This window comes from Macaca fascicularis, chromosome 5 (assembly GCF_037993035.2).
Source record: "Macaca fascicularis isolate 582-1 chromosome 5, T2T-MFA8v1.1".
Taxonomy (NCBI): domain Eukaryota; kingdom Metazoa; phylum Chordata; class Mammalia; order Primates; family Cercopithecidae; genus Macaca; species Macaca fascicularis.
The window spans coordinates 110,614,819-110,630,953 of record NC_088379.1 but is presented as its reverse complement, the minus strand read 5'-3'; the positions used below and the strand labels follow the sequence as shown (position 1 = coordinate 110,630,953).

Below are 16,135 nucleotides of genomic sequence, written 5' to 3'. Positions count from 1 at the left end.
CAATATGGAACAAATGAGAAAAACAGACACATCTAGAATTCAGTCCCATAGTATACAAAATGAACAGAACATAGGACTGGAGTCTGAGACCTGTGTTCAAATCCTGCTTATTTTTATGGCTATTTTATTCAAGTTATTTAAACTTTCAAAGTTTTCAAATTATTTAAACTTCCTGAGCTTCGTTTTCTTCATCTACAAAATGGTGGTAATCATATTTGCTTTGCAGGATGCCTGTGGGGTTTAAATAAAGTAATAAACATTAAGGAACATAAGTAACAGTAGGCAACCAATACAAGGTAGCTATTGTAATGTTTTCTGTGCTGGTAAATTATTCGACTTCTCTTTTCAGTGGCGTTTAAATTTCTATCATTAATGTGGCAGTTACATAAGGCACAGGTTTTTTCTGATGGTGATTTTTGAAAATCCTTCCTATGTTTAAGAGAAAAATGCCTAAAGAAAACAAAAGACCCGAAAACAACCTCCCCCTGTGACACCATCTTTTTCCAAAGATCATTTGTACAATTGTTGATTGGCAACATTGCATTTGCTTACAAAAAATAACACTACACTACTTAACATGTTGTATACTCCCATATACTTAACATGTTGTATACTCCCATATACTTAACATGTTGTATACTCCCATATACTTAACATGTTGTATACTCCCATATACAACATGTTAAGTAAACAAACCGCCTTTACAACACTCAGAGTTCATGTGGGTAATACCACAAGAAAAATTTTTATAACATAAACTATACTTATTTTGATCATTTTGTTTCTTAGAATTTGTTTATACATACACTATTCCTTTTAAGCTAGATTTCCAAATTATAAAGTAGAGAAGATAATTAAAACAATTATTTGAAAAACAAACCCCTAAAGAAAAGGACATTCATGGTTGACAGAACAAAGATGGCCCTTGGTATAGCATCTGTGAGCTAGGTTTACTTCATAGAGAATGTTTGTCTTTTATCCAGGGTCGTTTGTTTATTTTAAAGGACAAGTGAATTTAGTATTGAAATACTGAACAGTGTATTTTTTATTGACTGACATATATTAGCATTTGTTTTAAAATTTCGCTTAGTATATTTTTTATTATTATAAATGTAGAGAATTTGGAAAATGCAGATAAATAAAAAGAAGAAAATAAAACCACTTATGGTCCCACCAGTCAAAGATAACTACTCAGTATATTTCTCTTCTTAAAAATTCATTTACTCCCATATACACACATGTATAAAACAATAACACAATCACATATTTTTAATTTACATTTTTTAACCTAGTAATGTATTTTGAACATTTGACTATGTTGTTTAATGCCTTTTCATTTCATTTTTTTAATACTTGTAGAGATTTTCGTTGTATAAATAAACCATAGTTTATTAAACCATTCTTCTTAGAATAATAAATAATTATTAGTAGTAAATAAATTTTACTCTGGTAAAAATAAATGTCTAACCTTTTAGCTTTTTACTAATTTTCATCCACTATGAATGTTTCTACAAACAATTTTGTGGCTCACTCTCTACACAGCTATGATTTTGTATAGGATGAATTTGTGGGTCGAATATGATATGCAAAAATCCTAGCGTTTCATACATGTTCTATACTGCCTTCCAAAAGAAAGTTAAAGGATAACATTTCTTTCTCTGATCCTTCAGTGCGTATTTCCACAAATCCTCTACACTGCTTATTTCTTTAAAAAATATTTACTAAATTGTTAGTAGCATGGATACAATTTTATATTTGTCCTTATTATTTGTGTGATTGGATAAATTCATTTCTTGTATGTATTTGTCTATTATTTGAAAAGGATCCCAAATGTGTGCAAAAGTATTAAAATTAAGCATTGAATATAGATAAAGAATATGTCACTTGCTTTCCCTACTTAAGTTAAGGCTTTACTTCTTCAGTCCTTGGTATAGCATCTCACACAATTCCTTAAGTAAATTAGTCATATTTTAAATTACAAGGAACTGAAAATCGATTTGACTTGGAGGTTCAAATGATAGGTTAAATCTATGATTTATGCTGTGTAGAAAAGGGCTTGCTAAAAATCAGAACTCCATAAGTGCATATTACCTCGAATTAGTCTTGCACCTTTCATCTACAGACTTGGTGGGACTAAAAAAGACTAAATATAAATATTATTAATTGTCATGCAGAATCTTTGGTGAATGAAAAGGGCCATTACAGTTCTGGTTCACCAACCTAGTCAGTTCATAGAGGAAGCTGGGGCCCGGTGAGGCAATGTGGTACAATGGAAAGCTTTTATACTCCACCCAGGTTCAAATCCTGGTTCTGTCACTTAAAAATGTAAATAGAAGGAAAATGTACTTAATTTCTTGGAGCTTTTAGTTTTACGCCATTTCTCAGACATATGAGTGTTAGTTGGTTCGTTGGATCATTGTGAGGTCGGTTCCTCTCCTTTTAAATGACTCACCCAGGGTCACTTAACTAGTTAATTGGGCAGAGTGGACTAGAGTCTTCATCCCGATTGTTCATCATATGCTCTGTTCAGTATACCATGGCTGCTTTTCTAGCTAAGGATTTTGAAGCATGCCATATTAAGGCACATCATTTTAATTATAAATAGACTAGAATGAAACCAAGGTGTGACAAATAGTGTTGTTTGGTTGATCCCATCTGTTGTTAATGTTATCCAGCTAAAGCCCTCCAGGGACAGACCTGTAATCAAGCAAGTCTTACTTATTAATAGATGAAAGAAAGGAGACCACACACCATGGGAAACGTGGGACATTTCAGTAAGAGGGTGTTTGGAAGGCTTATTACAGGATCTGGTCTCAGGTGATTTTCGGGGAGGGCTTAAGAAAGTGGCTTTGCTCTGAATTGGATGCTATCAGGAATTGGAGGTATATATATGATTGCTTATTTTAAAAATCTTATCCATAAGATGGGAAAAATAAAGTGAGGCTAAAGATTAAACTGGGAAAGAAGCAGCAGCTACTCATATTAGCCAGGCTATGAAGGTGCTTGGTATTTTTCTGGTTTGCACAGTGACCTCGTTTATGTGCTTAGACAAGGTTATAGAGTGGTCTTTTTTTGTTCAGTTCATCATGGTCACTGATGTTGGTGATTTTGAAGCTTGTTTATGTTCAACAGGATATCATCAAGGCCTATTTATGAACACAGCTAGCTTTTCACATCAAGGCCTAGCTATATAGCTGCAGTTTCTGAATGTCAAAAGCTGCTTTTTGTTTTCTCTCTACACCTCTTTTCTCTCCAGCCACCTTTCTGCAAGGACTGGCTCTGGGGCAAAATTATAGCCAAAGAAACATACACAGAAGTTTTCTGGGAGCTTCCTAATAAAACTTTTACTTTCAAATATTGGTACCACCCATTATCCTTGCTACATCCTCTTTCTTCTTGTTGGAAAGGCGATATAATTGTAGAAGCCACTACAGCTTTTTTGTAATTATGAGGACAAAGTAAAATGATCTCAGAGTCTTTGGCATCATTGATCTGCTGAACCAGCCCAGAACTGCTAAACTCTGGATTTCTCATTATGGGAGAAAAATACTTCTCATTTTTTTTTAAGCCACTGTAGTCAGGCTTCCTGTTTGTTACCTGTTGCTGAAATCATTCCAAAAACATTGGGCATTCACCTTCATTATTTACTAAACTAGATACTCTTCTGGCAGCCAAATTTTTATGATGACTCAGAGCGTATTCCATTTGGAAATAGAGCGTGGCAATGATTCTCCCCTTTTAAAAATTAGGCTTATGTTAAGTAAATGAATTACTGTTTTTTCTGCTTCATAAGGTTTGTCATTATTACTTCACTCAGATGCAGTTGCTTACAGGAACCTGCATAAAAAAGAAAGCTTTAGAAACCTTCCAGATTAAGTTCTGCAGAAAGAAGTGTGGGCACATTTGTAGACTTGATTATTTAAAGGGTGGATACAGCTGTAAACCTAATTGCTGGATAATTGTGACTTCATGATTGCAATTTGTTGGGTCCCTATTCCCATTGTGATTTGTCAAGCTTCACAATGTATTGGTTGTTTTTAATGATCATTGACTTAGAGGTCAATGTTTTCCTAGGGGATAATTCCCTGGTTATTCTGTGCCATAGTGGTTAGAAGGTTAGACTCCATATTACAGAATCAATGCCCACTGGAAAACTAATAGCATGTTGGGAAGGGATGATGAGGACAATAACTAATTACTATTAATATTCACTGTGTAGGAAAACTAAACCACAGGGCCGGTAGGAATCCCGCTAGATGCTGGATGAGAGTTCTTACCAAAAGAGAAGTGAAAAGGTTCAGGGAAACTTCATGTATTGACAGCTGGGATTTGTATGTTAAAAAATTTGTGCCTGTGATCAGAATAAATTTTATTCTGGTCAAAATAAATTTTTTCTCTACCCACCAACTGGTAATTATTTTACAAGTGATACTTTTTTTTTCCAAAATAATCTCTTTCTGCACCTTAAACACAATAGATACAAAATAATTACTGTTCAAGAAATGCTTGAAAATGTATTAAAATTGGGCCCTAAAGAATGGTTTAATTTCTGCAATAGTGACTAATAATTTATCAAAGTGTTCTCTATAAACAGTAAATTATTTAGCATATCACCTTTCATATATAACAGATATATTACTGAATAAAATATATTAATGTTCACTGTGGTTAACATAAAGTATCCAGATGTGAGGGAATTTAATAATTTATGGGGATGATTCTTGTCCACTTAACTAACTAGGATGTAAATTTTGCATAGAGTGCTTGTTCCGTGAAAATGTGTCACTGTTTGAGACAGACCAGGATCTTATTTTTCAAGAAAAAGTTAATAGTAAATGACAACAAAATAGTTTCACAATATAATTTTCATGTCTTACACTTCAAATGCTCACAAAAAGGCTGCTTTTTCTGCCAGTTCTTATAGGCATATGGAATTTGCCTATCTAAATGATGTAATCCATATAAACTTAATCCACTGGTGGAGTATTTGTTGTAGGTCTATGTTGAAATTACAGTTACTATACACCTTCACATGGTTTTTGTAAATTTCAGGGGTTTGGTAAATGAGGAACATGCAGAATCCTAGTTTTATAGCCATATTGAGTGTGATGATTATTACGTAGCCTTCTCAGAGTTCCTCACCATTTTGTTTATCTAGAAAGCATGATCTTTGAAATGGATGGGTAAATACATGTTGGAAACTCTATTGGATGAAAGGGGGGTTATTCATGCTTTCCTATTTTGGGATTTTTTAAATGATACGATCTATCTTCCTGCAGATTAAGTTTTGGCAAATTATGTGTTTTAATGAACTTATTTTGAGAGAATGAATGAATGAATGAATGAATGAGAACTCTCAACCTTTATTTAAAAGTAAATTTACTAGGAACTTCTCTCTAAATCTGTTAAAAGCCATAATGAAGGTGGGGAAAGGGACAATTGTAATTCAGTGAAATAAATACAAAATTGGATGTATAAACTCTGCAATGAGAAATACAGGAGGGAATCTAGTAGTGGACTTATTTCTCTGGAGTGATGTTTGAGATAACTCTTAAGAGAGAAGTCACTGTTTTCCACGTAGACAAGGAGTTGAGAGGGCAGAACAAAGTTTCATACTGTGGCCAGGAATGTCCTAAAAAGTGCCATGGAATACTGTGGAATCTTAGAAGTTTAATGAGTTCGTTATGTTAGAAGTCTTATGGCTTTTTCTTTTCTTTTTTTTTTTTTTTTTTTTTTTTTTCTGACAGAAGAGCCAAGAGATGATGTTATGCAGGTGGTTTGGAGTTAGCTCATGCAGGCACTGAAGGCATGTGAAAGAGTTTTAAGTTGTGTCTTGTAGTTGCTATCTGCTAAGCTCTAGTACAGCAGCAACCATGCCTGCCTCACTCAAGTGGCAATCCAGAGGGCTGGGAGAGTGTCTGGCACACTGTAGTTGCTTAGGGTGTTTTTATTAAGTGAATGAGTTAGGAGCAGTTGAAGGAATTTGAGGAAAGGAATAACCCATTAACATTTGACTTTTAGGACTGTCACTGACAGCAGGACAAACATGGAAGAGAGACGTGTATGGTTTCAATGACTACTTTAACAAATTGCCACAAAGTTAGTGACTTAAAACACCAATTTATCTTATAGTTCTTTAGGTCTGACATCCAGCACAGGTCTCACTGTACTGAAGTCAAGGTATGGGCAGTACTGTATTCCTTTCTGGAGGCTGGAGGCGACAAAATCCCTTTCTTTGCCTTTCCCAGCCTCTAGAGGCTGCCCATTTTTCTTGGCTCATGGCTCTCTTCCTCCATCTTTCTCCAGCCACATTGCATCTCTCTGACCAGTCTTCCATCTTCACATGTCTCTAACCACAGACCAGAAATGTTATTTGATTTTAAAGGCTCATGTGATTAGATTGAGGCTACCTGAATAATCCAGGTCCCTTTTTTTGTGTTGTTGTGACTAATATGACAAAGCTCTGCAATAGGATTTAATGTGTGCCTTATCCAGGCTCCTAAAACACTTCTCATGCAATCCTCCATGCTTTTTCTTTTCTGCCTTCTGCTGGTTGAATGTAGAGGGACTTGGAGGCACTGAGGGATGGCAGGGTCTCTAGCCAGAAGCAGCAAGAACCCTAAGAGGAGCAGAGATCTCTACCAAGCACATTGCACCTGATTTGCATGAGAAATAAAGCTTTTCTTGTGTTAAGCCACTGAAATTTGCAAAGTCTTTGCCAGAGCAAACACTCTAACCTGACCTTGGAATTTGAATGTAGTGATAGGGTGTTGATGATGTAACAAAAATACAAATCAGGGCAGGTGGCATTGACTTAGTGTGTGGCCCATGGGCAGGATCCTTCTATTAGGGGCTGGAAATAAAGTGTGTTATAAAGGGGAACATTTTTTGGTAAGTTGCTGTCTGGAATAACTTGGAAGGCAGGCATTATGCCTAAGGATCTCTACAGTTTAACACAATGATTCTTAACCTTGGCTGCATTTGAAAATCACCTGAGGAATTTAAAAAACTTATTCCTACTCAAAGACCACTCCCAGAGATTCTGATTTAATTAAATGGTTTCTGTGTATGTGCTGAGGGGAAGGGGACATTAGTATTATTTCACAGCTAGGATTGAGAACCAAAGCTCTAGAGCAAGGATCAGCAAACTCTTTCTGTAAAAGGCCAGATAGTAAGTATTTTAGGAGTTGGCCTTGGGAGTAATTCTATCTCTCTTGCAATTATTCAACTCTGCTAACATGAGAGCAACCATGACAACAGGTAAGCAAATGGTTGTGGCTGTGTTCTAAAAAAACTTTATTTATAAAACAGGCAATGGGCTCTTTTTTATATGCAGGCCATATTTTGCTGATCCATCTCTAGGACAGTGATTCTCAAACTTTTTATTCTCAGGGCTGTTTTACCCTTTTACAAACTATTGAGGACCATAAAAATCTGTTGTTTATAGGTTATATCTAGCAAAAATTACCATTTAAAATTGAAATAAACATTTAAAAAATAATGAATTGAAAATAGTAAGTATCATGTTAACATAAATAACATTAAAGAAAATTAAAATTGTCATATAATGGATATATTTGTGGTATACATAGTGAGGTTTTGCTACATGTAAAGTGATCAGATCAGGGTAATTAGCGTATCCATCATCTCAAACGTTTATCATTTATTTGTGTTGAAAACATTCAATATCCTCCTCTTAGTTATTTGAAACTATGTATTATTGTTAACTATAGTCATTCTACAGTGGTATAGAACACAAAGAACCGACTTATCCTATCTAGCTATAATTTTATATCTTTTAATGAATCTCTCTTTATCCCCTCTCCCCCTCCTCTTCCAGCTAATAGTATACTCTGTTTTCCATTTTACTTCTATGAGATCAACTTATTTTTTACTTTCAACATATAAGTGAGAACATGTAGTGTTCAACTTTCTGGTCAGCACCAGAAAGTGGTTTATTTTGCTTAACATGACTTCCAGTTCCACCGATGTTGCTGAGAGTGACAGGATTTCATTCTCTTTCATGGCTGAATAGTATTCCATTGTTTGTGTATATACATGTATATACACATACATATATATACCACATTTTCTTTATCCATTCATCTGTTGTTGGACACCTAGGCTGATTCTGTATCTTGGCTCTTGTAAATAGTGTTGTAACAAACATGGAGGTACAGATGTCTTTTTGATACACTGACTTCCTTTCCTTTGGATAAATGCCCAGTAGTGGGATTGCTGGATCATATGGTAGTTCTATTTTAGTTTTTGGAGGAACCTCCATACTCTTCTTCATAGTGGTTGTACTAGTTTACATTCCCACCAAAAGTGTATAAAAATTTTATTTTCTCTGCAAATAACATATTTTTAGGATAATTGTATTTGCAAAATAAATAGTAAAAAGAACAGCATTGTTTTACATCTTTGCAAAACTCTATATTGTCTAGCTTAATAGAGGACATTTAGATTCTTATTTGCTTCTTCATCCATTCTGTTGTGATATGTTGTCTTAGTTGAAATAAGTGAAGAAAATCTAGTCCCATATAGATGTGTAGGTATTTCTTGTTGGAAGAACAATACTCCTTCTTTTGAAGGAATATTTTAATAGTCTTTTCAGATAATTGTTGACATTCTTTTGTATTATATCATGACTCAAAAATGATAATTTTATAAAAGTATATTGCAGTGTGGAACTGAAACCATATCAATAAACTTTTCACACTCTAGTACATTAAATCCACTTTAAATGGATCCTTTACCTATGCATGATTTTATAATATCTTGTATTGATTATTTGGAAAATATTATTTCACTGAGTTATGTAATAGGCACATTTCATTATGTAATATTTTTAAAAATAACATTTGTTAATATCACCATGGATCTCATAAAAATTCTTTAAGTATTCAGAAGCTGTCAAGCTCATAGTAGTGGATACAAGTTTTCCAAAATTCTAATTTTCACTTGAAAGCTCAGATTTTATCATTGGCACCAAATACTGTCAGGTTGTTTGCCTTCAAGTGACAGGCTCACTTCACTTATTTTCAAGAAAATGACTGCCAAATATCCAAGTATGAATAACCATATTTTGTTTATCACTTGTTCTTTCAAGCAAAAATGGTATTCCACAAAAAAGAGACAAGTTCAGTTTGCAACTCAAACAATCACACATTGCTTTTCCTCAAGACAACCATTGTACTTGGGTATGCAGCAGAAGTGCTTTGTGTTCTATCCTTGTGGTCCCACAGAATACTTAAAAGATTTATAACTCAAGTGTTGAGCTTTAATAAAATGCATAATTTTTACCTGTTTCATCAGGGTATTCTTAAGCAAGAGTTTTTAAACCTGTGAGATCCTGGTGATGAAAGTGATGCAATGACATAATAAAATGATATGATACAATATGGTAATTTTGCCTTGATTTATGCTAAAGAACCGATATCATTTGGCTGTGTCCCCACCCAAATCTCATCTTGAATTGTAGCTCCCACAATGCCCACATGTCATGGAAGGGACCTAGTGAGAGCTAATTGAATGATGGGGGTGAATGTTTCTCATGACAGTGAATAAGTCTTATGAGGTCTGACGGTTTTATAAAGAGAAGCTCTTTTTCTTGTCTGTTGCCATCCGTGTAAGATGTGACTTGCTCCTCCTTGCTTTCTGCCATGATTGTGAGGCCTCCCCAGTCATGTGGAACTGTGAGTCTATTAAACTTCAGTTCTTTATAAATTACCTGGTCTTGGGTATGTCTTTATTAGCAACATGATAACAGACTAATACAAGCACCAACAGTTTTACTCACCATTGCTTTGGCACCGTTGGTGCAAATGTCAATACAGTGGAAAAAACAAGTACATCTTAATATTATTATGAAAATAATTTTGACCTCATGGATCCACTAAAAGTGTCTTCGGGATTTCCAGAATTGTGCAGATTACACTTTGAAAACTGCTGCTTGCGGGGGTTTGTTTTAAAAGAACCACAGTGTTACTGTGTCATAGCTCTTATTGGCCTCCTTTGGTAAGGTGTTTCAAGAAAGAGATGAACTCAGAAAGAAATGGCTAGTTTCCAAGCCAGATGGAAAACAATAGAAAATATCCAGACTTGAGTGAACAATGGTGGAAATCCATCTGCTTCTAGATCCCACACAGAACCACAAGGCCCAGAAAGACTTTTTAGTTGAACAATATGACTTAGCTACAGATCTGATTAATAGACAAAGAGACCTGGAGAGAGGGAGAGAAAAGAGAAAAGACCTGAGAGTTGTACAAGGAAGCAAATACAACAGAAGCCTACCAAGATTTCGAAGAACTTGTATTGTCAAGAAATACAAAATATCTGATTAAAACAACTTTGACTGTTTGACCTATAAAATCACCTTTTGCTCATTTCAGCTGTGTCCAAAAGGAATAAATAAACAATAAGAACTTCTAAAGGGAAAAGCTTGAGGGTCAAGCAAGAAAAAGACAAAAGACTTATTTCCAGAGAGCAGAATTAAAGTTTAATCTACAAATTTATCATCTCCCCAGGCTAGGGGATATCACGAAGCCTGCCAAACAGGATTGTAGAATTATAGTGTCCTAGTGAACATGTACATCCCCTGATTCCTTTTTTCTGAATGGAGTTTTAATTGCAGTTATGCTGTCCCTGCGCCACCACTGTATATAGAGCAAGCCCATAACCAAACTCCACTCTCCCTCCGCTCAGCTGCCTGCCAGATACAAGGGTCTGGGGGGAATTCTAAGCTAATAGGAGGTGATGTAACCACGAGATGGAAGAAGCCTGGTCACCTGAATGAAGCAGATCCTGTCCAACCAACCTGTGCTGGATTGTGACACGAACAAGGAATGTATGTTTATTGTGCTAAACCATTGAGATTTTGATTCCAGCATTTGCCACAAACATTCTTTATTACAACACTGAGATGACTCTGAATAATACGGAAGCTATTCCATTGATAAGCTCAGAGGAACTGAACTATGGCAGTGGCAGAAATAAGAAGAAATACATATTTTAGAGGTAGAATCAATAAGCTATCACTAGTGGGATATGAGAGCAGAATGAGGTAGGGTAAGGAGTCTGGGATGTGTTCCAGCTTTCTATCTTGGGTTGAAGTGGGTGGAGTTTTGGATGGCACTCAGAACAACCCAGTGAATTTGTCCAATAGGCAAGAGCTTGGGACAGAGATGTGGAAAGCAGGCACATATAGGGCAATCATCAGCTTATAGGTGATGGTTGAAGCCATGAGGCAGGAGGAATAGTGGATAAAATATTTTGGGAAGACAATTCAGAGGGAGAAGAACACAGAGGTTGTTTAATGAACAGCAGAGAGAGCAGAGTCTGCAAAAAAGTGAAAATAAACCCTCAGAATGGAAAAAAAAAAAAGGCAGAAAAGGATAGGTCACAGAAACCAAATTAGAATTAAAGCACACTTTAAAAACACTTTAAACACTTTAAAAGAACACTTTTAAGAATTGTGAAATGATAAAGAATCATATTTCAAAGAGGTAAAATATAATCAGAGCTAAATATTTATGAAATTTTAGAATTAAAAGAGTATGGGTGATCTTCATGAAGATAATTTCAATGGAGCATTGATACAAAATTTGGATTATTATGTGATAAGTGTCTTTTGATTTTATAAATGAAAAAACAGAAGGGTTACATCTTGACCAAGATTGACAGCACATGTTGGAGCTTTGCTTTGAATTTTTGCCTATTCAACACCATAACCCATGCTCTTCCATTCTTCCAAACTGAATCTGAAAACCTCACTTAGGTAATAGGTGGATTCAGATAAAATTTTGATTATAATCTTGCTAAAGCCAGGTAAAATAGAAGGCTATTGAAATCATAGGATTGATATTTTCAGAGAGGAAGGTATAGAGAGGTGACTAATGTTCTATCATATTTCTGAGAGGATTCTTTCTTTTTCTCTCTCTCCTCCCTCTTTTTATTCTCTTGAGCAGATTCTATTGATAATATTGGTAACCAGGAGTTAAGTTTTTTAACATGAATAGGTTAAATGTTATATTGTGGGTATAAATTTTATATTCATAGCACGAATATAAAAATTAACTACTTATGACTATTTACACTGGCTTAGGGACAAAGGTGGTAAGAGCTGTTGGCCACAACTATCTGATCTATATCTGCGTCTTATTTTTAACAATGGGGCTATTTTGGTTTTAGAACATAGGACGTCTGAATCTTCTAAAATCACTTCTTCCTAAAATTGTAAGGTTGCAGTTGACTGATAAAACTTTTTCTCTCATATAAAACTAATTGACAAGATCAAAGACTGCAAGAGTTTGAGCACTACCTTCACATTTACCAGAGGATTTGGTGGCAATTCAGTATTTAAAGTATAATCTCCAAACAAGCTAAAAACAGAGGCAAACATTTTTAGGAGATTTATCCTATGATCTTCTTTTCATTAATAAACATAAAGGTTTATGTTACCCTAAATGCTATCATAGAACACTATTTCAAAATAAGTACATTAGCAAATTAAATGAAAGACATGTCAAAACCTGAAGCAGCATTTATTCTTGTGAGCCAAGGTGTCTACAAATTTTGTACAGGAAATGTAACTTTTCTTCACTTGATACAGTGACATTTTGTATGTGCTGAAATTTTGAAATACTGTGCACTGACATGTTTCACAATGAGCCTTCCAGAATTTTGAGGCATTTGAGGGGACACATACTCAGTGGTTGTCTGGGTCAATACTGCCTTAGTGAGAACATTTGCACATTCTCACAATTGTAAAGTTTCCCCACTATTTTTGTGACCAATACTACTGTAAATATATTTGGCTTTTTACAGTTCACAGGGTATTAATAAGCTGCAGTACTATGTACATTTAATAAGTCATAAACAGCATTCATTACCTTGGTATATTATTACAAATGAAATTTTGTATGAAATGAAGAAAAGTAATTGGCATTATTCGAATCCATTACTTACTAAATTTTACCTTTTTTGTACAAATGAACCTTTCTTGGCATATACTGATTTCCTAATCTGGAATGCATGCTAACATATTTTCATTTAGATATCTTATTTTTGGTAGCGAAGTACCTTCCAATTTGGGACTCAGAACATTCAATTTAGAGTATACACAAAGTCAAGAATACATACAGTCAGCATTATTAAACATAAACCTTGATACTGCCCGACTTTAGTTGCAATTTTTTGATAGCATAATTCAGTGTTATTTGTCCCCTTTGCATTTCTATAGCAACTATTTCTGTGAAAGTTATGTGTTTGGTTGAAATTTTCTGGAGCAGAAAAGAATCATTTGTAATTTTTATTTGAAGGTTGTTTTGCAGTGATGAGGAATTGAGAGATGTCCTTCATTGTATGCAAAATTATTTGTAAAAGCCCTCTACCCTACATATACACACGTGTGTGCACACACATCTTCATGTCCAATGTTATAGATATTAAGTACCATCTAATTACTCATATTCTCTTAAAACAGGGTAGCAGATCATAGATAATCACTTTTTAAAAATTAGTTAATTGAAAGAAGACAATCTAAAAAGAGAGAAAAAACACCTAACTCCATCCTGAAATTTCATGTTATTTTTAAATTGCATGTGAGAATTTTTGTAAAAGATAGGTTGAAAAATGTACCTATTACCTGCCACTTACACATTTAATGTAAGAGATAAGGCAACGTTTTAAGAGACACTATTTGGCAATACACACTACCACACAGAAAATTTAAAGAAAACAATAAAGCTTAAGAAAAAAAAACAAAAATAAACTTAATTTTGTTTCCAAATCAAGCTTATTTCTATAGCAGTTTTAAAACATTTTGTTTGGTTGTTCTCATCAAGACTTTCTATCCTATTCTAATAACTAATTAAGAGAACCCTAAAGCTTTCTGCTTTTGTAATGTAACATTTGAAGAGATAGATTTCTAGAGAATATTTTCCAAATCTGTTATACTCTGGAAGAACAGTATCATAGCTTCTGAATTTCTTCTCAAATGTCAGTATGGTTTAACACAAAGGCAATGAAAATAGAAAACTTACATGCTGATTTTAAGTTCTACATATCTGAAATTCTTAGGCAATAAACATGTTTGTAGACAGGTAAAACTAATAAGGCTAAAACTTTGGTTTTTAAAATTAGAACAGTTACTATCTTTTATTGTCATTAGTTATATATATTAAAGTCAAATGAAAGAGCTATTTGGTAATTTTATAATACTGATTTCATTCATTAATTTAACAAGTATGAATTGATTATTTACTCTGTGACAAGATATTATTACCTATATCCCTGGATGCAGAACAAAGGGTTAGCCTCTTAATAGTTTCGGAAACATCACGATTAATCCTGGCTGTCATGGTAAAGGAAAACCATTTGGTGCATATACTGAGTAAAATTTTAAAAAACACAGAAAACAAAAACTGTATATCAATGAGTAACAAAAACTACAATTTAACTGGGTTGGGATCAAAGGTTGTAAGAGCTGTTGGCCACAACTATCTGAAAAGGAACCAAAATGTCAAGTTGACCTCTTAATGGTAACTGGGTAAATACCAAGGTTCAGTGGTTTGCTCTTGATGCACATCCAAACATTTGGACATCTGTCCAATATTTTTAGCTAGAGATTTTTACTAACGTAGTTTTAAAAAATGTAAAATATGTGACTTGCTATAGAACATTCATGGTCTATTTTTATCATATTAAATGAAAAAGTTCCATGTTTTGAATGCATTTCATTTTCTTAAGTTCATAAATGAAAGTAGCATGACATTATTTATGAGTCATTTTTGATAGCAAAAATTCCGTATTGTGAATTCAGAACTGAAGAGTAAGAGAAAATAAATAAGTTGTTACAGACTGTGATGCAGTTTGTGAAAAAACAAAATGGTTGGAGTGAATCATAGTGACTGGGGCTGGGATAAGGGTAGGAAAGAGGTCAAGAAGGACCAGTGTGAGAAGGTAACACATGAGCTGAGATTTGAAGGATGAGTCCTGGGAAGAACCAGGGAAAGATTCTTCTAGGTAAAGAGAACGAAATATAGCAATATGAGGTGAAAGGAACTTCATTAAGAAAAGGTCGGGGGAAAGCTTAAACTCCCCTGAATAGGATCTTTCCGACATAGATTATTTTCTATCAGGTGGAGAGTGCTCTGCTATGCAGCAGGACAGCCTAGGTCCAGCAACAGTAATCGACCATCCCCCAATCCCAGAAGCTCTAAACCACTAGGTTCATTTCTCACTCACTCTATGTGTCCATTGCAGGGTGGCTAAGTGCTGTGCTCTGCATCCTCCTCTCTCCAGGACCCACGCAGACAGAGTAGTCACTATCTGGAACACAGCAGTTTTGGTGACAAAGCAAAAAGAGAAAGCGTGGCAAATTGCGTACAGGCTCTTAAAGGTTCTGAAAACTTCCACTCACACTTCATTGGCCAAAGCTGTGACTTATCTCCAGTCAGCAAGGAAGTGTAATTCTCCAGTGTGCCCGGAAGAGGAGTAGAACTGGAAATATGAATGAGTGACAGTAGCATCTCCTAGAGGGGGTCCATGAGCAACCTGGAATTGTGTATACATTTGTGTGTGTGTGTGTGTGTATGTGTGTATGTGTGTGTCTGTGTCGGTATGCGCTTGTCTCTGGGGAGAAGATCCATTTCTTTAATCAGATTTTCAAGGGATCTGTGACACGACAATGATTAAAAACCACTGGACCAGTTGAAAACTGCCATGTAAACAGATAATTGCTATACAAGACAATTTGCAGCATGAGTGAGAGGCTGAAATGATTAAAGAATTGTGCTTCTCTGTGTGTTTGTGTGTGTGCGTTTGCACACATGCATGCTCACACATGGTGACAAGGAAAAAGCTGAGCCAATGTGTAGACTGAAATGTAGAAGGCAGAGTTCAGAGAGTGATAGATTAAAGACACCAAAGTGTGAGGGGACATGCCTGATGTAATGAGGTCCCTGAAGATGCCTGAGGAGATGGTGTCCAATATTCTCTAACTTCAGGGATTTGAAGAGATTACTCTTCTTTGACTTAGAAGAAAGGGAGGGAGAAGCTAGGTGTCCTCATGGGTCAGTTTGCTGACGGAGGGGAAGAAGAGGAGCTCTATTTTGTCTGTGATATATGAGCA

The 16,135-nt window shown here is 35.1% G+C and overlaps 1 long non-coding RNA gene across 4 annotated transcripts in view; it reads right to left on the bottom strand.

Annotated features, from left to right (window-relative positions):
- The window catches only part of LOC102122308 (uncharacterized), an 86,864-nt gene extending 71,491 nt beyond the window's left edge, over nucleotides 1-15,373 (bottom strand). For 3 of the 4 annotated variants that reach the window (XR_010586940.1, XR_012434987.1, XR_012434988.1), the window contains exon 1: nucleotides 15,250-15,373. This is a non-coding gene — a long non-coding RNA (uncharacterized lncRNA). Of the gene's footprint in view, nucleotides 1-14,287; nucleotides 14,394-15,249 lie in introns of those variants that run through there. The other variant, XR_012434986.1, reaches the window with a different exon arrangement.
- Between the last annotated feature and the right edge of the window lie 762 nt (nucleotides 15,374-16,135).